The sequence below is a fragment of the Chenopodium quinoa genome, unplaced genomic scaffold (assembly GCF_001683475.1).
Source record: "Chenopodium quinoa cultivar QQ74 unplaced genomic scaffold, ASM168347v1, whole genome shotgun sequence".
NCBI lineage: Eukaryota > Viridiplantae > Streptophyta > Magnoliopsida > Caryophyllales > Amaranthaceae > Chenopodium > Chenopodium quinoa.
Genome location: NW_018745395.1, coordinates 698490 through 721229, shown reverse-complemented (window position 1 = coordinate 721229; position 22740 = coordinate 698490).

Here is a 22740-nt window from a genome sequence, read left to right as displayed (position 1 = left end):
AAAGACTTAACATTGTTCAAATACTAAGATTGTTTAAAAAAAAAAAAAACTTTTCATTGTTCAACTAAGATTGTTTCAAAGTACTCTATTCCCTAGTCATTCTAATAGTGTGCAACTTGCTTCTTGGTGCTTCTGAATCTTGTGCATAGGCTGTGGCAGCTGTTGTAGTTGAAGCCTGGCTCTGTTGAGTCTGTTGTTGAGTCTGGTGCTCATTTTGATGCTGACTCTGTTGTTGACCACTCTGCTGCTGCTTCTTTCTATGCTCTTCCTGGGGGAACTTCTTCCTGGCTATACTATGTGGTCCAGGTGTACCACTAACAGCACTCTGAAAAAAAAAAAAAAAAAAACTTTTAGTGCTAAAAAACTTAAAACCTACACTACAATTAGCATAAATTAACTTTAAATCACCTTTCTTGATGCCCTTTCTGCTTTCATCTTCCTTTGGTCATTCACCCACTCAGTATTCAAATGTGGTCTACCACCTTCTTTCTTAGGGGATGATACAACCACTGGTGTCACTGATGGGTTGTTGCAGGTCTTAGCATAGTGTCCAAGCTAGCCACAATTCTTACATGTTGCCCTTCTCTTGACTGGTTTCTCTTCTTGCTGGCTCTGCCCCACAATTTCTCCCTATTCTAGCTTTCTTTTCTTACTCTTAGGCCTCCCAGGCTGTACTTTGATGGCTGGTGGTAGTGGCTCCCTTAGCTTCACCTTCTCCCAATGGTTTGGACCAGGCATAGGTGCAACCTCATACCTGTATGCTAACATGTATGTGGACACAAAGTAAGCACTGTCCACATACTCTTCAGGGTCTGCCCTTTTGTCCATGATGCATGCATATGCATGGACACAAGGGATACCAGTTAGCTCCCAATGATAGCAAGTGCAAGTACCTTTGCTTAGGTCCACTTTAACTATGTCAGAATTAAGCTCTACTTCATAAGTGTCACCTCTAGATACTTGCACAATGCAATGCCTAGCTGCTGGTTCTATCCTTTGGAATGCCTTTCTTACATATGGAACTACTTTTCCCTCCATTTTTCATAACTTTCCCATTTATCATTGTTTCTTTTCATCATATACCTCCTAAGCCACTCCATCTGAGTCAATATGGGCTTATCCCTAGCTTCTTTGATCACAGCATTGAAAGTCTCACAAACATTGTTAAGCAACATGTTTGACTTTGGGAATGAACTAAAAGCATGTCTAGACCAATGCTCAGCTGGGATGTCAGCTAGGTATTCAAATGCATCCTCAGACAAGAACCTTATTGACTCCATTTCCACTTCAAAATCAAACTACAAAAAGGACAAGAACACATTTACAACCACACTTACACACACACCTACATAAACAGATTCAGCTAAACAAACAGCCACACACAGTCACAGAGATTCAGTCACAGTCACAAAGATTCACTCACACTCACAAGACAGTGACAGTTACTCATTCAGTCATTGACTCACACTCACAAACAGTCACTGGTTCACTCACACACTCACAGTCACAGATAGCCAATTTGAGGTGAATGTATACCTGTGTTGTAGCCCTGGCTGCTGCCCAAAATAGCTCTTTGAATGTTGCTCCACTAAACTGCAACTTGAAGTTGGCCCAAATGTGTCTGACACAATACCTTGTGTCTGCATTAGGGACTACCTGCTGGAAAGCTTCTAACAACCCCTGTTTTAAAATCAAAAGTAATGCATTACATAAAAAAGAATGTATGTTAGGTTGAAAAATAATATATTAGTAGTAAGTAATTCATCACCTTTTGTCTGTCTAACATAAAGGTGAACCCAAGCCCTTCATTTTCATCTTTTAAGGACTTCATTAGGCTCTCTAGGAACCACACCCATGTCTCTATGTTCTCTATTTCACAGGTAGCCCATGCAATGGGATAAATATTGTTGTTGTCATCCTTCCCTACTGCAACAAGTATCTGCCCTGGGTATGGACCCTTGAGATGACATCCATCAACCCCTATTAAGGGTCTACAACCAGACAAAAATCCCTTTGCCAAAGGAGCTAGGCAAACAAACATCTTAAGGAATAATGGGGGCTCAGGTTTCTCAATCCCATCAATAACAACATTACATTGTGTCCCAGGGTTATACTTCATGAGAGCCTTTCCATAGTCCCAAACTCTGGCATACTGTTGTGCTGCTGAACCATAGATCATTAGCTTTGCTCTTGCCCTTGACATCCAAGCTTTGCTATAAGTAATTTCTATGCCAAGATCAGTTAACACCCTCCTAATGAATCCCTTTAGCTTCCACCCTGGATCACTTCTCCAATCCTCAATGTACTTCTCAGCTAGAAATTCAGCAGTAAGATTGAGATTGCTTTTTACCCTTACACACCTATGCTTAAGATTCACATTCTTAATCTGCCAAAAATCTTGGTTGACAGATCTCCTAGCAACCACCTTAAAATGGCATCTCCTCCCTCCAACACAAGTACACTTAGGCAGCCTACACTTTTTTACATTCCATTTACACTGACATCTCCTCATGAAGTGGATGGTTAACTTGCTGCTGTCATTGTGCAAGTACCAATATTCATATCTATTCTCAACTGCATGAACCCTCAATGCTCTCCTAAGCAGTTTACTGTTGATAAACTTCTGTCCTTTCACCAAGACTATTGGTTTCTTGAAGTCTGTTGAGGCATGAAACCATGGGTACTTGTCTTCTTCATCATCAGAACACTTAGGGCTATCCAACTCCTCTAAATCAGAACTAAACTCTCTCTGCAAAAAAACTTCTTTGCTCAACAATTCACTTTCAATGATCAACTCCTTGTTCTGCAACTCATCCTCTCTCTTATCTTTCACAAACTCCAAACTTAGGTTGACCTCTTGAATTATGTTCTGAATAGTGTTGTTCACATTTTCTTCAAGTTCAGCATCCTCATCTAACCCCTTATCTTCCCCTATATCCCAATCAGGGTCAGTGTCATAACAATCAGAGCTGGAAAAGCCAGATCCAACTTCTGTTTCCAACTCAACCTCCCTCCCTGTCTTCTTCTTCCTCCTACCCTTGGTTGTACACTTTCCCTTTCCCTTCACTGTATTTCTCCCAGAACTACTTTCCTGTTCCCCTTGCTTCTTCTTCCCTTTAACACTCTCAGAGAACAATCTCTTCCTTGATGATTTCTTCCCTGTCACAGTCTCATATGGACCTCCCTTTTCAGTCTGATCTACAACCTTATCTGTATTTTCCACATTCAGCTTAAACCTAGGGCTTCTCCTAAGTTCAGTGGGCTTATCAGCTTTGGTTTTTCTGTTTTGGGTGGGTTGTACAATACTGGGTACTTGGCTAGTACAATACACTACAACAAACCCATTCTTTGTCTTTGTCTCCAAAAAGCCCTTTACATCATCTTCACTCAAAATTTATTTTTTTACCATTTGACCAAGTCTTGCCCTTTTGTTTGTACCAAATATTCCATGAGTCTGGCACATGTAAGTCTAGCTTCACAAACCCCCAAATACAAGATTCCCTCAGCAAGTCCACTGACATTTCACTCAATTTACACTTATACCTCCAATATTCCCAGCCACCCTCATAGCCACATAAAGTCTTCCCCCTTATTTTTTTGTTCACAAACACACCCCCTAACCTAACCTTAACATCAACTAATTGAACAGGACCAACAATCTGTGCATGTAATAGCAAAATAAGGAGATTTAGGAAAAAATAAAGACTTTTTTAAACCAAACATACATACATAGCAGCAATAAACATATACCCTACATCACTGTCCTACCAACATCTATACTTAAACAATTAACCAACAATTAAACAATAACTGAAATGTATTAAATAATTCAACAAAGTACAAATTAAACCCTAACTTTCAACAAAATTGCAATTCTACCATCACCAACCAACAACTTACAAAATTAAAGACAAGGAACTAAATTGCTAACCTCTGACGTCGCCATTGACAGCAAGCAATTGTCAGGTCAATGAACTCAGCACGTGGTCCCCAACAGACGCCCAACAATAGTGATTTTCGCAAACAACCTTCAAGTTAAACCCCAATTACACAGGAGCAAATTTTTCTCTCAACTTAAACTAATTTAGGGTTTTAATCTACAATTTAGGATCTAAATTTGAAGATCGGGTCAGAATTTATGGAGTTAGGTGAATTTGCAGAGAGAATTGAATGAGAAAATTGAGAGAAGAATAGCTTACAATGTGAACTCGAAAGAAAATAAAAAAATTTAGGAGGGAAATAACGAATGTGGGCCCCACTCACCTGAAATCAAACGGAAAATTGAAAAAGGTGGTAATCTGCATAAAAAATTATTTTAGTGGGTGGTAATTTAAAATAAAATTTTAATTGGGTGGTTATTTAGAAATTGATACTTTTTTTGGGTGGTAATTTGCAAATTTTCCTAAATTTAATAAGCATTAGATAAATCAAAAGTCGAGGTTGTACATATACTCGTATTTGTTATCTTGTATGTGCTCTTTACTGCTTATCGATCGATCTTGATTGTAAAAATATGTAAATTAAGTGATGTTTTGTCCTTTAATATTTTTTTTTGTTTTTTTTGTTTTTTTTTTTGTTTTCCTTTGTTAATATAGTTCATGTGAATCCTATTGTACTACAACCTAATGAACCAATCAACTGACTAAATTAATTTGTATTTTTAAATAAAGTGAGAAAATAAGACTAGAAAAGCTTTTAAGTACTATAAAATAAGTTGGAACGAAGATTCCTAAAGAGTTTTTTGATAAAAAAATAATTGAGATTAGATTATGTCAATGTTGTTGTCTTTTATGCCTACTTTACCAAACTATGTTTATCAACGTAACTACGTAAGAGACTAAGAGTTGCATTGTATGTCTATGCAATAATAAACTAAATTTTAATGATTTATTAGCTAAGCCCATTGTTCATCACTCCATCATCAGATTCAAAGTTTGTTTATTTGCGTAAGACTTAATGTTTAAATAATGATGATTGTTTCTGGAAACAGACTCCTCCTAAGCGTGTTAGAATATTTCGGGTATATAAAAATGTCCTAGAGTCAATGTCTAAAGGAAAAATTGCTCCCATTAATCTGAACTTTGCCTCATCCGCCGAAATTAATCCCAACTTCAGTTTATTATCTATCACTTCCAACTTTTGGGGGTATTAATTTTCGTTGCACCCAAATGACTTGCAACCGGTCAACCAGGTAAACATGTGTGAATTAATTTTTTTTGCACACGTGTCATTATGTAATTGATTGAAAAAAAGAAAAAAAAAGAAAAGAAAAATGTAAAAAAAAAAAAAATCCTAAAAGCAAACCCAGCCACCCCATAGCAGCCCGTTGCCACCAACGACCACCCCGCAGCAACCCACGACCAACCAACGAACACCGTTTCCCTCGAGCACCGGTCGCCGCCCAGTCATCCTTCCCCTCTCCTAGTGGCGGCGATGCCCGACCACCCTCCCATTTCCCTTAAAAATCGGCCGCTGAAAACAAACACCATAAAACGCCGCACTACTTCTCCCTGAAAAAGACCATCGAAATGGCCGAAAACAGCCGAAATCGGCCGAATTTCGAGTTGAATGGTTGGTTTTAACCGAAAATCGGTCGTTCGTGGCCGAGTTCGTTAGCGGTGGCTAATTTCGTTCAGGGCTGGGCGGGATTTGGGGAAGGGAAGGGGTGGGGGAGGGGTTTTCGGGGGTGGGGGAAGGGAAGGGGTGGCTGGGCGGCGGTTTCCGATGGCGAGGGAGGGGTTTTCGGGGAAGGGGCCGATTTTCCGGCGGTGGGGGTGGGGGCGGGGGTGTTGTGTTTTCCGGGAAAGGGTAAGGGGCTGGGTTTGGTAGGTTTTTTTTTTTTTTTTTAATTTTTGTTTTAATTTTTTTTCTTTTTTTTTATTTTTTTTGGACCTATCACGTATTGACACGTGTATAGGTAACCTGCTACATCAGGTTGGATGACTTGTTGGGTGCAACGAAAATTAATACCCCCCAAAGTTGGGAGTGATAGATAATAAACTGAAGTTGGGATTAATTTCGGCGGATGAGGCAAAGTTCAGATTAATGGGAGCAATTTTTCCTAGTCTAAAAATCCCTTAGCAGACGTCCGAGGGCTCGGCCTCGGCCTACAAGAAAGAGAAGGTTAGCTGCTTCGAGGGTATGACCCGGGAAAGCCCTCCGATGCTTAACTCAACGAATCACACTTTAAGAGAGAGAAAGTAGAGAGAGATTAGGATAAATTCGTACATTGTAGATGTACTTTTTAGGTGACAGAGTTGTACTTTACTTGACAGATTAGGAAAAATTCGTACATTGTAATGACCAAAAAAGAGCTGGATCATGGAGTGATATTTCGTCATTTCAAATACGTTGGGTTTAAAACATGACCTAGGCCTAAACAATGATGAAAGATTGATCAATGATACTATCAAGTCCATGGGTTGAACGCGTAAAAAATACACTCCGTATGACTTTACATTAAGTTTACATTAATAATTTTTTATAAGAAGTAATTTGAATACTATATGTAGGTTTCTTGGTGAGGAGTATCTTTAATTTTGTAGCAATAATATTTTAGGTATGGTCGTAGTATGGACTATGGAGGGAACTCGTTCATTGTGTTGGGAATCTTGGGATTTATTGAGCTTTATTTTTAGAAATAGTAATTTTTTTGGATATGGTCCTACACTAAAAAATAAACATTACACTTATTAGTGTAAACTAGACAAAATGTTGTTGCCGGCCCCAAAAAAAATCTTCTTAATTGTGTAATTGAGTATATTGCTTTGTTAATCATTCATATATAGTTATCTAACTCTAGCGCACACCAATTTTTCTATTTTAGTGAAAATGTGTAGCCGTGCAGGTATTGTAAGCAAGTGATGTAAAAATGGCAATACAAGGTTGCCAATAATAGAATTGATCTGAGTAGAATATGTATACAAAAAGGGATAATCGGATAAGATTTGTTTAAAAAAAATGGAGTAAAAGACTTTAGTACTTCTTCTATTCTTTTAGGTTTTTTGTTTTTTTTTTTTTTTTTTTTTTTTTTTTTTTTTTTTTTTTTTTGGTGGTTAAATATTCTTTTAATTGAACACTAGATTAGTACCTGTGCGTTGCACGTTGGTTGATTAATAATTTTTCTATATATTTTTTTATCTTTTGTTGTTGATAACTTTCTTATATGATTTGGCTCGTTATTTAAAAAAAAATGTTACATAAATATTTTTTTTAAAAAAAAAAAACATGTACTGAAAAAAAATAGTTATAAATGCTGCATCATAATGTAATATTTAGTATGTTATTAAAAATATACTAAAATGATGGTTAGCTTAAATACATTAATGTTGTATAAATGTATAATTCATTAAGCTTATACGTTTAGAGTGGAAGCTAAATAAATGAGTATTTACTATTAAAAAAATTAAAAAAAATGTGTATTAATTTGCTCAAAAAAAAAAAGTGTATAATTAGCTACCAATATCTATTTAATATTGTTGTATTATGAATATCCAAAAGTAGTGTAGAGTATATACAACAATATTGATGTCAAATTCAAATTTCATACCTCATTGGTCCTAGTTTCTAGCTAGAAAAGACACAAAAAAATAAAAAATAAAAAATAATGACATCATAGGTAAAATTTGGAGGAAATTTTTTTATGAGAGCTTGATATGCAAGCGCTTTAAAAAAATTGATGACATCATCAACGTTTTATTTTAGTAATAGTTAATAGATTAGAAAACTTGCCCTATTCATATTCTTATATTTGAAATTCTAGACAAAATATAGTTATGTTGGATTTTGTTATATTCGCCTTAATACATACATAGAACTATAAATATATTTACAATATTAAATCTTATATTGTTACTTATCTATTAAAGCATCAAAGATATGGAAGGTTATTTACAATTATGCTTCGACAACGTCACAACTTGAAGTAAATAAGATTGAAGTACAAATATATGTAGTATTGAAGACTTATGGGCTATTTTAATTTACTGAATTGAGTTGAACTGAACAGAATTGTTTAAAAGAGAAGGAAATTAAGAAGTGAATTGAACTTAATTGTTTATGAGTGAAGAAAATTAGGAACTAAATTAAAATTAAGCTGAAAAAAATTGGTCCTTACTCTACATTAATTTTTTTTTTTTTTAAAAACCAAATAATGCACTTGAATGATTTATCAACACCCTTAGCTTGTCAGCAAAATTGAGTTTTTAAAATTATTGATACATTTTTAAAATTTCTACTTATTTTACGTTATTTCTTTTATGACGATCTTTTACAACATAACTACAACCTTACTTTACCAAAGCTTGGTTTAGTGAAAAATATTACACTTTCCAATCTTAAGGTCAGGGGTTTAATCTTTACTAAAGACACTTTGAGGGTGGGGATCCCTTACTCTTCCCCCTCATTCTCAATATGTCTAACCTGTAAATGCCGGACCAACAAAAAACCGTGAGAGTTAAGGTTCGGTCAGGGTTCTTCTCCTTACCATTCTTTATTTTTCTCATTTTCAAAGCAAAATAGTTGCATGTATGATGTATCAGTGCATGGATCTCATTTCAACTTTTCCCTGATTTTTTCCGTAGCTACAATAAGAGATTATAACTAGTGCTGTCAAATTTCAAACCGAAACCGTTTAACTGCCCGAAACCAACCGACCCAAATGAGAACTGAACCGATTAAAAACCGAAAACCGTCCAGACCGTATTTTAGTAAACCCGAAATCGAATCGACCCGAATAATGTTAAACCGTATTAGAACCGAACCCGTTAACAAACCGAACAAAATATAAACCGAACTGAAATAAAACCGAACCGAAAAAGAACTGAATCGTATTTAACCCGAAACCGGTTCCAACCCGAAACCGTTTAAACTGGCAAAAAAACTGCTTACACCGAACCGTTAGCAAACTGCTACCCATTTGCGCTGAATCATTTAAAAACCGAACTGATTGCAAACCGAACTGGTTATAAACCGAACCGTTTATGAACCAAACCGCTTCTAAATTGAACCGTTAACAAACTTTTTTATATAATTAAATGGATTTTTTTTTACGGGAATATAATTATGGATTAAATATTATAAATCTTAGAATATTTTTTTTTTTAAATAGCAAGGCAAATCATTCATTAAGGATAATCAGTGTTCACAAACAAGAGCAAAACAAGCAGGCTCAGGCCTTGCCTCAAACTATTAGCAACACTACTGGCTCTAGTCATGTATACATTTGAGGTGATGAAACCAAATGAACAAAAAGCTTGTAATATTAAGTACCAAGGCTTGGCTGAAGGCGTAATAAATAAAATTAATTCACAGAGACTATTAAGCATATGATTACATTGATTCTATGAGTAATAATGAAATAAAGATGGGAGTGTGCTAGTGACATGAATATACTATTAGGCTATGTTTTAATTCAGTTTCAACTATAATTTGACTATTGAAAATATTCCACGATAAATACAATTGAGAATAGCCCTGATAATTTGTAAATTTCAGTATAATGGAACCAACATAACTCGCTTATTATCAACATTAATTTAGAAAGTTCAATCTCCATGTCTTGCGAAAGATTTCTGATTATGAATGCCACCATTATTTCCAAAGAAAAGCAAAAACATCCAAATTCAAACAATATATCATGGGATCGCTGAATATTGTAAATGTTTAGAGCTTATCACACAAATTCATTCAAAATTATATCAAGCTCAAGTTACCTGAATTTGGAGATTTAGGGCAGCAAACACCGATGAGAGAGAGGCAGAATCAGGACAGCTTCAAGGTCCGCCGTGAATGAATGTATGAGGGAGACAAGTGGCGCTGAGCCCGTGAGAATGAGAGGCGCCGTGAGACCGTGAGTGGTAAAGTGAGAGTGAGAGTGAAAGGGTTTCAAAAGGGTTTCATGTAAATCTAACCATTGATTTTTTAATCTATGGTTCAGAATGGTGATCTGTGTGTGTTGTGGAGAAAGAATCTAACCATTGTTTTTTTAATCTATGGTTGAGAGTGGCGATCCGTGTGTGTTGTGGGAGAAAAAATCTAACCATTGATTTTTTAATCTATGGTTGAGAGTGGTGATCCGTGTGTGTTTGTGTGTTATACATTCATCTACAAAAATATTATTCCCTCAATTCTTTAGTATTTTTTTGCCCTATTTGATCGGGATCAGTGCCCAAGACACGTATTAAAACATCTACTAGTATATCTTTATTTTCATACACGTAAAAATTATAAAAACGTTATATTAATAAAATGTATAAATAGATAAAATTAATAAAAAAAGGTTATATTAATAAAATGTATAAATAGATAAAATTAAAAAGATCACTAATGAGTCTATAACTTTGTACTAATACATACGAATAACGATGATACGAATATTTAACTATGAGATGGTTAGATGCAATGTGTTAATAATGTGTACATATGATCGATTGAACTAATCAATATTACCTTGTTAATTAGTCATTAGTATTTTCTTTCATTATACAAATCAAAGCACTTTGTAATATCTTCATAATTTCATGAAAATATATAATGATAAACGAGTCATAATTATCAGTCTTGTTGACTAATCAAGTATCGAATTACCAAATTGCAAATTTCCATTTCACAAGAACTCATCAAATCATGATTATGATACTATGCGTAGTATATAAATGATTAAATAAGAAGCATATAATAACCTAATTGACAAACAATAATACATTAATACACTAACTCTTATAATCTACTTCGTAATAAACTAGTAAGATCAGTATGACTAAACTTGAAACAGAACATAATATGTATTTATAAAATCAATGAGAATTTGTTTATAATATGATGCCTAAATAAGTAAATATGAAATGATTCGCGACTTTATATAAAACTTGTGAACGCAAAAGGTTAGCAAGTATTATCAAATTTCAAATCAAAACCATTTAACTGCCCGAATCCAAACAACTCGATAAACAATTTATTTTTTGAAACCGAAAACCGACCCGAACCGTAATTTAGTAAACTTGAAATGGAACCGATATGAATAACGTTAAAGTGGTTAAACCATCGAAGAACCGAACCAGTTATAAACTGAACCGAAAAAGAACCGAACCAGTTAAAAACTGAACCGAAAAAGAACCGAACCATTTATAAACTGAACCAAAAAAGAACCGAATTGTTTCTAACCCCAAACCATTCCCAACCTGAAACTATTTGAACCGGGATAAAAACCGTTTACACCGCACCGTTAACAAATCGCAACCCGTCTGCACCGAACCGTTTACTGCCCGGACCGTTTACAACCCGAAGCGAATTAAAACCGCTTAAGAATAAACCGAAACTGAATCGAACCGATAACTATTTAAACCGAACCAAAATCGACCCGTGAGACAATTAAACCGATTCCAAACCGAACCGATTATAAACCGAACCGAAACCGAACTGTCAAACCGTTTTAACAGTGCTAATTATAACTCATAAAAAAAAAGTAAAACACAACTTTCAAGTTGTATTTTAATTTTACGTTCTCTTGTTAGAGTAACAATACAAAAAGTAGCCATTGATTGTGTTTGAGTAACAACATAAAAAAGTAGCAATTAAAACATCAACTTTAACAACAATACCAGTAACTTACTAACGTAAGTATTAGTAAAATGAACCGAGTCACGTATGTAGAATACTAGAATGACAAATGAGAGTATAGTAATGTGCATCACAGGTGATATTGCGGCGTTTCACGTTCGCTAAAGACCAAATATTAGTTTGTAAATTAAATGTTAATTTCAATTTCAAAGGTGAAGTTTCCAGTGAGATCTAGAGTTGACGAGAATGAAAAGAAAAAAAAAAAAAAAAACTTTTGGTAAGAAGTAGTTGATCGAAGATGGGAACACTTGACCAAACATTTCCCAAAATTTCAAAGTATGACTCAAAAAAATTTCTGCTTCTTTACACACTAGTTCGAACCTCGGCATGCGATCCACGTGACTTATTTTTAAGATAAGCTCTTCTTTTCTTCGACTTATCTTCGAAAGTTTGCATAAAAGGCCTTTCCCCTATGTAAAATCATGGCATATATCAATATAGGAATTACTCCGTATTTTCAAAGCAAATTCATAATCCTCCATGTAAATTCATAATCTTAGAAATGTTTTTTTTAATAAAAAAAAAATCCTAGAAAAGTTTGTTGATGTCAAATTATAATTCCAACTAAAACTAAGGTCAAATAAAGACAAATTCTTAAATGAACCTTGTTCACAGTAATTTATTATGGACCACTAATATTAGAGAAACTATGGTTGTTTTATTAATAAAAAAAAGTCATTATAATAAAATAAGGTCACTATGTTACATTAAAAGTCATGGTTATATATAGGCAATAAGAGGTTAATTTTTTTAATGAAATATTTTATATACTGGTCAATATAAAAAAATAAAAGATCACTATGCTAAAATTAGGGTCATAACGTCATATTCAAGTTCACAATTATATTAAACGTTATACAAGTTTTAATAAATGTTACTATGTTAAACATAAGGTTACTTTGTTAAAAATAAGGGTTACTCAAAAAAGCACACCCTCTATTACTCAAAAAAGCATTAGCACCTTTATATGTCATTTTATTTGATTCCAAAAAAGCGTTAGCACCTTACTCAAAAAAATCATTAGCACGTTTAAGAGGTTATCATCAATATGATCGATATGGGGTTGTAAAGGAGGGTTGTAAAGGACAATTACCTTACACCAATGTCAAGTGTGAGTAGTTGAAGGGAAACCTATTGTAATTGTAGTGGGGGTTATTGAATGTTACATATCGTGCTTTAATAATCCCTTGAATTGTTTCTCTTTATTAACGATAATTGATGATGCAAAATTACGGTATTGCAATTGTTAACTTCACAGTTGAATCATTATAACTGTGATTGTTAATACAAATTGAACCTATAGCCTTTAACCTCCTTCATTTTGGTGTTGTAACTACATACATGTGTGTAATTGGACAAAAATGGCCAACTTCAATTCTAGGGTACCACCAAACGGATAAACTTCACCAGTCATAATAAAAAACAACTATTATCTACACCAAATTTTTCACTGACGTAAATTACATTCTAGGGTACCAGCTAGGTATCGAAGGGTACCATTGAGATTGTAAAACAACTACTAAGTGGACTTAGTTGAATAACACCCGAATTAAAAGGGATAAAATGATCTCTTTATTAATCACACCCTCTATTACTCAAAAAAGCATTAGCACCTTTATATGTCATTGTATTTGATTCAAAAAAAGCATTAGCACCTTACTCAAAAAAAGCATTAGCACGTTTAAGAAGTGATCATCAATATGATCGATATGGGGTTGTAAAGGAGGGTTGTAAAGGACAATTACCTTACAACAATGTCATGTGTGAGTAGTTGAAGGGAAACCTATTGTAATTGTAGTGGGGGTTATTGAATGTTACATATCGTGCTTTAATAATCCCTTGAATTGTTTCTCTTGATAATTGTTGATGCGAAATTAGGGTATAATGTAAGAACCGTTTCCCGTTTTTTAGTGGCACTTACTTCTATTATTAGGAAACTATTAGTGTCATTCAAACATATTCATTGACTAATTATGTAAAATGAGTTGAGGTTCCACTTTTTATATTAAATGTCAATTTCACTTTTAATTTAGTCACACTGAGGCGAATAAGTGTATCATTCCACCTAAAAATGTACATTAACTAATACAGATGGAATTAGGTAAATTCCACCTAAAAATGTAAACGTCCGATTGAATTTTACATTTAGTCGTTGTGACGTATCAAAGGGTTTGATTCCCAAATTTAGTTCAAATTTGAAACATTCATATGGGCGGGATTTATTTTTGGGGTTTCCGCCAAAATCACCGATTTCCAAAGCCCTATAAATAGTGCATCCTAACCCAATTCAGTGACCCTCACAAAAAACAAATTAAAACAAAAAACAGAACAACAAACCCTCTCAATAAACAAATTAAAACAAAAAACAGAACAAAGCCTATCAAAAAAGGGTTTAGAAATAAACACTTCAATAACCATAACTTCAGCCTAATTATGAGTACTAATTCTGCATCTGTTGGTAGGGGAAGCAGATTTCAAAACTCAAGCACTGACATAATTTGGGTTGCTGGGAAGAGATGCAATTGTGGAGGGGATGCTTTAACTGAATTTCGAATTTCTCTTTCGGAAGCTAACCCTAGGAGGCCGTACTACAAATGTAGATCATGCAATTTCTGGCAATGGGCACGGGATGAAGATCTCATTCGGAGTCTGAACAATAGTGAATTTCATAATTTATGTCATAGGGTTGATGTATTGGAGCAATTGTTGATCAAAATTGTGAAGCTGTCTCTAACTATTTCGGTGGTTGGCCTTGTACTGTACTTTAAGGGTTGACAGAATTGAATTGCAAAGGATAAATCGTTAAAACTTTTGTAGTGTGTAACATATTAGCCTTGTTGTATCCCTTTCACTTATCAATGTAAAAAAAATTTAATTAGAAATAAGTGGAAATCCTATGAATGTGTCTTTGATTAACTAATAAGGCTAATTCGTTAAATCCAATGAATTTTTCTTTGATTACCTTAATTTGAATAGATAATGTGCATAATGAATGTGTCAGTTTAGGCAAGTAATTTCCTTGTTTTTCCTCAAATATAGTGTAGAAGGGTTCGGTTAGAACTAACCATGATTCCTCTATTAATGTAGAGGAACTATAACTACGGTTAGTGCAATTAAAACTAGATATAGACAAGTCTACAACTAAGGCTAATAATTAAATTAGACACAAGATTTCTGCGACTAACATATCAATGGAAGGAGGAATTATAAATTGTGGTAGCCTGAAATTAGTTTATGGTTCCCTTAGTAACATACAGTGGTTTCACTGATGATGTAGTGGAACCCTAACTAGTTTCACTGGTACTTAAACAAACTGTAATATCACAATCACAAGTACAGGTTGGGAAGTAAGCCTTATAACCCTTAAAGCATACATATTGCTTAGTTGTGTAGAAATGAGTAATACCTATTTGAAACCTTTATCGTGTGTACTTATACCCCCTTTGATATATGGTTCATCCTTACTTATACCCCCTTTGATATATTACTTATACCCTCTTTGGTACTCTAAAATTGTTTCATGATTCCCTTTGTTGTGTCAGTAGTATATTGTTTGTACTTGGTAGAACCCTTAGTAATGTCATTAGTATATCCTACACATAAAGGCATATACCCATTTACACATAAAGGCTAATTAACCTACACAAAAAGGAAAATTTAGGTCACACCTGAAGTTCAAGGTTGAAGAATCCAACTTGGATTGGATTAATTAGATACGTTTAGCTCACACCTACACAAAAGGCAAGTGGAATTAGATACATGGGTTCATTTTAAAGAGTCTTAAATTAGGTCACATCTACACAAAAACGTTTATTGTCACACCTACACAAAAACATTTATCTTCTCAGTGTTTAGGCAAATGGGTTTACTTTAAAGAGTCTTAATTTGACCTTACAGGTAACAAAGGACACATATGGTAAAAATAGAGCCATGTGTAGTGATAAAGATATAATCAATCTCGAGTGTAAGGAACATATTTATGATCTAGACTTTAAAGAACATATTTAAGATCAGGTTCATTGATGTAGTGGTACCCTAAAAACTTTTAGTTGGATTTTTAAAGTGCAATAGTGGTATCCTTACAAGAGTAAATGGTACTTGTTAATTGACTATCAAATGTTATTACAAGGTGGCGGGAGTTTTTATATATATGGCAATAGCGCCATTACTAGCAACTTGAAACAGAGTACCCAAACATGGTAATATCATTCCAACACAGTATACCCAAATACGGTAACTAATTTGAAACAAAATCTACAAGCAGACCAAACTGAATAGAACAAACACAGAGATATGATCATCAATTCCATAATCATACCATATACCTCCTATTCAGAGATATAAAATTACCTACGTATAGCATCAACAATTCACATCATGAAATTATATGATCATCATCAATTTAACTAAACAAGATCAAAATAAAACAATTGAAATCATGCATATTTTTCACATCAAAAGCATAACATCAAAAGCATAGCATTTAAATTTACCCCATACGTACTGATATTGTGTGTTCTAAAAAAACCAAAACATTTACAGTTAAACAAAAACAAAAGTTACTGATATAAACAAGTAAATAAAAGATAGATTGTTTTAACAGCAGAAACCTGTGACAAACCAATTCATCATGACAGACACGAGGGTTAAACCATGTTGTAGTAGTTTCGGGGAGAGCGAACCTGGTCGAAGTTGCTTGAAGACGAAGAAGATGAGGGCTCTGTTCCGGAACCAGAATCATAGGGAGGGACGTCAGAGGATTCTGGACCAGATGGCTCGTCAAAGTTGGGAGCCATGCCATGGAAAGGATCCTGAAGTGCTGCAGCATCATCAGCACCATCATCATCATCATCATCATCATCATGAGACTCAGTGTCTGACTCTTCCTCTTCCTCTTCATCTTCCCCTTCATCTTCCTCTCCGGTTCCCCCCCATCTTCTTTCGCCCCTTCTTCAGCGTCAGCGTTGTCACCGTCTTCTCCTTCCGCCGGTGCACTCACCCCTTGTACTTCTGTTGGAGCTTTGTCATTCTCCTCTCCATATTCCTCTGTTCTCTGAGTTTTCGAAACCCTTCCATCAGAACACTCACAAAATTCCAACTTCCTCTTTCTCACTCTGCACTCTTCTAGTCAATGTTGCATTTCTTGTAGTTGGCTTTCCTTCTCTGCACGACGACTGTCCATCCATTTCAATTCCGCTTCAAGGTACTTGACCCTTCTTTGTATGTACCTTTCTTCCTCCTCACATTTGGAAGCAATGTTTTTGTCAGCAATTGTTGTTAAGAAAATAAACGCTTATTTAATTTTGGAGAAATTTAGGAGATCAATCAATGGAAATGAAGGAAATTCTAAAGGAATCCAAATATGAAATTAAAGATGAAAAAATGGGTTTATGTATTAATTGTGACGTAAAGTGAAGTAAGATGTTTTGGTGCAGTAAACGACGTTCCGCGCGAATCAATGCAATTAGTAATGATGACTTTTCAAAATCCTTTTTTTTCTTATTTCTGTAAGTTTTATTTTCTGAAAACTTAATTCTGAAAATATTTGGTTTTTTAACTTTTTTATTTAATAAATTTAATTTTTTAACATTGATATTATAAATAATAGGGAGTGAATGAAAATAACCTAACTTTGAATTTTCATTTCCTAGACAATTAATTAAAGTTGTCGTACATAATTTGCTTGGGAAAGAATAAAATGGCAAATATAGTGGTAAAACAATAATGTTGTGTGGTAGTACATTAAGTTAGTGTAGAACATTCTATTTGGGTATAATTGTTTAACTTAGTTCCTATAATCGTTTACCTACTCGTCACTTGTTGTAATATGCGACATATAATGTGTCATGTGACATGTTAATTTGGATATCCGTATAATTTGGATTCAATTCCCACAAATTGTATATATTTTCTTATTGTGAAAATAAACAACTACCAACTTAATTAGATGACATTGGACTCCAGTTTCACAAATAAAGAAGCTCACAAATAAAAGGAAACAATTTAGAATTGTTTAATACAAAAGTACTCCAACGGTACTACTTGTCCAAAAACAGAAAGAGTTCCGGTGCATATAACCGCTCATACAACAAGTAAAAGCATATTATAATGAGATTCATATATAAATCTGGAGCGGCAAGAACCTCCAAAAAGGAATTTCAATAACTTTCTCCTACAGGTTATGCGTCTGGAAAGTCCTCCTCGTTATCCCACTAACGAAAACGATAGCCGGGCTGTAAAAAGAGTCACATAAATCAACCGATTCAATTAATTAGTATGACTTTTTATCACTAACAACTCCGTCGAAAACTTCTTAAACGAACAATTCTTCAAAAAATTACAACGCATTAAAAGCCATTACAAGCCATTGAACACAATGTAACGCTACAAAATAAAACTAATACAATTTGAAATTTGATCACAATTAAAATTGAAGCCAAAATATTGTTACATACCACTGCACAAAGGTGTAGTATTATTTATGCACAGTAATATACCATTAATTAGAGGTAATTCTTGAAAACATGTTCTTTGACCACTACACCCAGTTTAACGTATAAATTTAATATACCAACACTGAGTTTACATATCTAAATTTGATTAACAAATATGTCCATCTGAAATTGTTTATATATACCATCAAATTGAATTAAGCCATAAATATGGCCATCTGAAATTGTTTTAATATACCATCAAATTGGCTTAAGCCATAAATATGTCATCTGAAAACCACACACTAACATCATTTCATTAATATTGAACCACTTATAATGGAGTGAAGCGAACCTCTAAAATCATAAAAATTGAACCATTGATTAAGTAAAGTGAACCAGTAATATCATAATAATTGAACCATTGACTGAGTAAAGTGAACCACTAAATCATAAATATTGAACCATTGATTGAGTCAAGTGAACCGCCACACATAAAAAAAAATTGAACCATTGACTGAGTAAAGTGAATCACTAAATCATAAATATTGAACCATTGATTGAGTCAAGTGACCGCCACACATAAAAATATTGAACCATTGACTCAGTAAAGTGAACCACTAACATCACAAATATTGAACCATTGATTGAGTCAAGTGAACCGCAACACATAAAAAAATTAAACCATTGACTCAGTAAAGTGAACCACTAACATCATAAAAATTGAACCACTCATTCAGTAAAGTGAACAACTAACACCAAGTTGATTTTAAAAAAAGAAGAATAAAATAAACCCAAAAACATAATATATTAAGTTTACATATAGAACTTATTTAAACATCAATGACATCAAAAATTACCTCAATTGTCACACCCATCTGGTGACCAAAATAGCTTTTACCACGCTTTACAGTCCATGGATACGCATCTCTCTTGGGCCAAATTAGCAGAACACGACTGTATCCATTCACAATACCATATGCATTAACATTGTACACTCCATTAAGTTTTTCAGTGATGTAGTGGAGCATTGTTTGATCTGCTCTAGCCTCACTAATTATCACGACTTATGGGGAGAATGCATAGAAGAGTTTTTCGAATGTCTCATTGAATGATGGTCGGTTGATGTTTATAGCATTCCAAGCAATAACAGAAGAGCCAATTGGAAAGCACCCAGAACCAGGAACATCGTCGTGGGGTTTACCATACAGAGAAACACGGTGGTACTTCACCTTGTGGATAGGAGTGATGCAGCTGAACACATTCACCTCCAGTAGCTTCACAGTCCCTTTCACCTCCATGACATGAATGTCAGCAGAATTCTCCCAAAGAAAATGTGTCTTTCTCTAACAGGTAAGGTGTAGATTGGTAGTAAAGCAGGGTTGATTTTTGGCTTCATGTCGAAGATAGGAATTAGCTCATCTGGAACCAAAGGACAGCCATCTGTCTTTGTTTCCTCACAGAACCACTTTGCGAAGGCATCAACCCCTTTGTGCAGATAGCCATCCAGATCAGAAAGGAGAGGGTAATAAGCTGGTTGACAGTCATTATCACCAACTTCCATGACACTTTTAGGGATGAAGGTCATACTTTTGTAGTCAAAAGAGTTTATAAGTTGTTCACGAAGTTCAGTGGTGGGTAATGGAGGGGCCATCTGATAGTAGTCCATGTGGTTAGAAAAGTACTCAATGGAGTTAAAATCAAGCTCCGGGGTATTGGATGGGTTGAAGGGAGAGAAATAAAGCACGGGTTTAGTAGGGTGGAGATGCATTTCCCTACCAGTAACGCTGAAAATTTGCTTATTGTTGTTCATGATTCAACTAGCAACTAGTAAAATCCAACTGAGGGAATTCAGAGAGATTGATGATGAGGTTCAAAGGTGGAGACAACTGAGGTGAGAAGAGTGAGAGGGTTATATAACACCATGGGAGGGTTAAATTTCCAAAACTCTATTTTATAAACTTTGCAAATTCCGGGTAAATTTTTGAAGATAAAAAGGCCTGTTACCCATGACCTACTGTTGTGAAAAGACTGCTGCAGTTGAGTGTGCTCAGAGTTCAAATGTGCTACGTTTTGAACAATTGACAGGTTTATACCTACTACTTTACGAAAATATGGAAAGGAGAAGGAAGGATAGTACACCCTAACTGAGCTAGCGTTTGGCTCAAGGCAGCACCCTTGTATCTAATTGTACCATTTTGCCCTCCATTTTTGTTTTTTTGTACTATGTGATATGAAATCACCTCCTAATTTCATTTTGAAATGTTAATTTCATAAACCCAAAAAAACACAACAATTGCATACAAACACTGAAAAATGGGAAACAAAGGTGAAGAAATCAATTTCCTTCAATTTTGTTTAGGTCATTACATTTTTTTTGTAGTAGGATCTTTAACTTGGTTTTTACGTAGTACAAACTAACTTGTTTTTAACGTAGTAGAAACTAACTTGTTTATGGTTTTTGCAGCACTGAGGAAAGCAAAGCAAGAGAGGAAGAGGAAGAGGCTATTAAAAATTGTGAAGAAACTCAAAGACAATGGAAATCATGACGTGAATTCTGTTATAAGAAACTTCCACATGCCTAAGAGGAGCAGGGATATGATGTTCAGTCATCAACTGGCTACTATTGCTAGAGGGGGTGTAGTTGATGCGGTGACAGGTATTGACTTTCATCCTGATTATCCTTTCTTATCAATGTTTCAAATTGGTATGCCAAGACATTTCCGCAAAGAAGTGTATTGTTTCATGTTTTATTTGGTAGATGTTGCTAAAATTGCTGTTAGCTTCCACTTACGGACACTCTTGAAAACCATCATGGATTGTATGGCGTACCCTGAGTACACCAAATACTTAAGGTGGTTTTTGGAGTTGTTTGATGACCATATAGAAGACTGGTACAACAATGTGGATGACGCGATCAGCTACAACTGCAAAAGGGGAGAGCAATATGGTTTGGCCCTCCTTGGTAGGCGATTCACTACTACCGAACGCCTAATTAAGCCAGACAAGGTGAAGATGGAGATAACACTAGAATGGCTTAACTTCTCAGTTGAGGACCCAATACAACTGATCAACAACGACAGTGAAGAAAGAATGAAATTCAGAAGTAAGATGCTGGCTGAAAATGGGTATAACGAAATGGATAACCTTCCCCTTGTAATTGCTGAACCGTTCACATACGAAGACTACCCACCACCTTATGTCCAACGTATTGAGCACGCAAAGTAATTGTATGAGAACAAAGACGGTTCGTCAAGTGCTGCTGGTTTGGGGTGGAGTAGCGCTAGCAGTGCGGAATGGTTAGCTTGAAGGTTGTCGATGAAGCTTGCACTGTCTTCTACTTGTAGGTCAATATGTTTATGTTTATGTGGTAACGGGCCGCGTTTTGATTTTAAAACATTGACTGTGTACGTATTCATCCGTTTAAGAAACTTCGTTATTTCGTTGTTATTTTTCCTAAATTTAGTGATCATTAAACCCGTTTCAGCTCTATATGTTGATCATCCGACATGAACGCACATAAAATTGAATGAGGTGAGGTTCCTACTAAGGGTTCAGTTGTACAATTGAATTACTTAACCAAATATTTAATATGAAAAAGGCATGATAAAATCCAGATCCATTTTCATAAAGACCCATATTAAAACAAATCAGGACCATTTTCAGAAAATCCCACTAAGATCCAGGACCCATTTTCAAAAAGGCCCATAATATTCAAATCCTAAACCATCATCGAGCCCATAAACAGGAACATATTTAACATATCTTAACCAGGCCCACATCTTAATTGTTAATTAAAATAAATTTATGGTCTTTGAAACAATAAAGTTGTCTACTGAGTTGTTGTTACTGACCCATTCCTCTTCCCTGCTCCTCTTCAATCTTCAGGAATTAGATCCTCCAGGTTCTCCTTCACCGCATTGAAATTGCTATGCAAATCTTCCAAAAATATCTTGGTCCGTATATTGACAGACTTCTCCTGGCCATTGAAATTGAATAAAGTGAACAACAGATAATAAGGAAACAGACCTACCCTTTAAGTCACTAGATGAATCGCAAAAAAATTACCAGAACATGTGGAGTATCAAAAGTTACAGCGCAATGTTTGATGCATGACAGCATAAGCACACCACAGGAGTAACTATGCAAAGAAACAGCATAAACACACATTAAGGTAAAACTCAAATCAAACTTGCATACTAATTACAAACAAAGATTTATACAAAGGTAAAACTCACGTGTCCGTTTGCTGGGGCATTTCCATTACTCTACGTGGCCAATTGCACATCTGATCAAGGACCCATTGCGGATTGGAACCAACAAACACATCCAGGCCCCGACCCTGTAAATTAACAGAGCACCACCAAATCAGAAGCCAAAATTTCAACCTGTAACCTTTTAATAGAGTTGGAGAGACTAACCAACTCCGTAACTATGTCTGCATGAGCTTCAAAGGGTTCTTTAACAAGAGAATCAATTATCCAAATTTGCTTCTCCACAAAATCAACTGCTAAGCACCACCAATGGTCCCCATCCTTTACAGACAAATCAAGGACCGGCATGAATACCTACAATAAGCTCAACTTCAGTGAAAATGAAGGCAGTAATTAAATTACAAAATAACCAGATGAGGATCCTCACAACGCGAATATCGTCAAGCGCATGTGAACAAAAGGCCTTCCCATGCAAC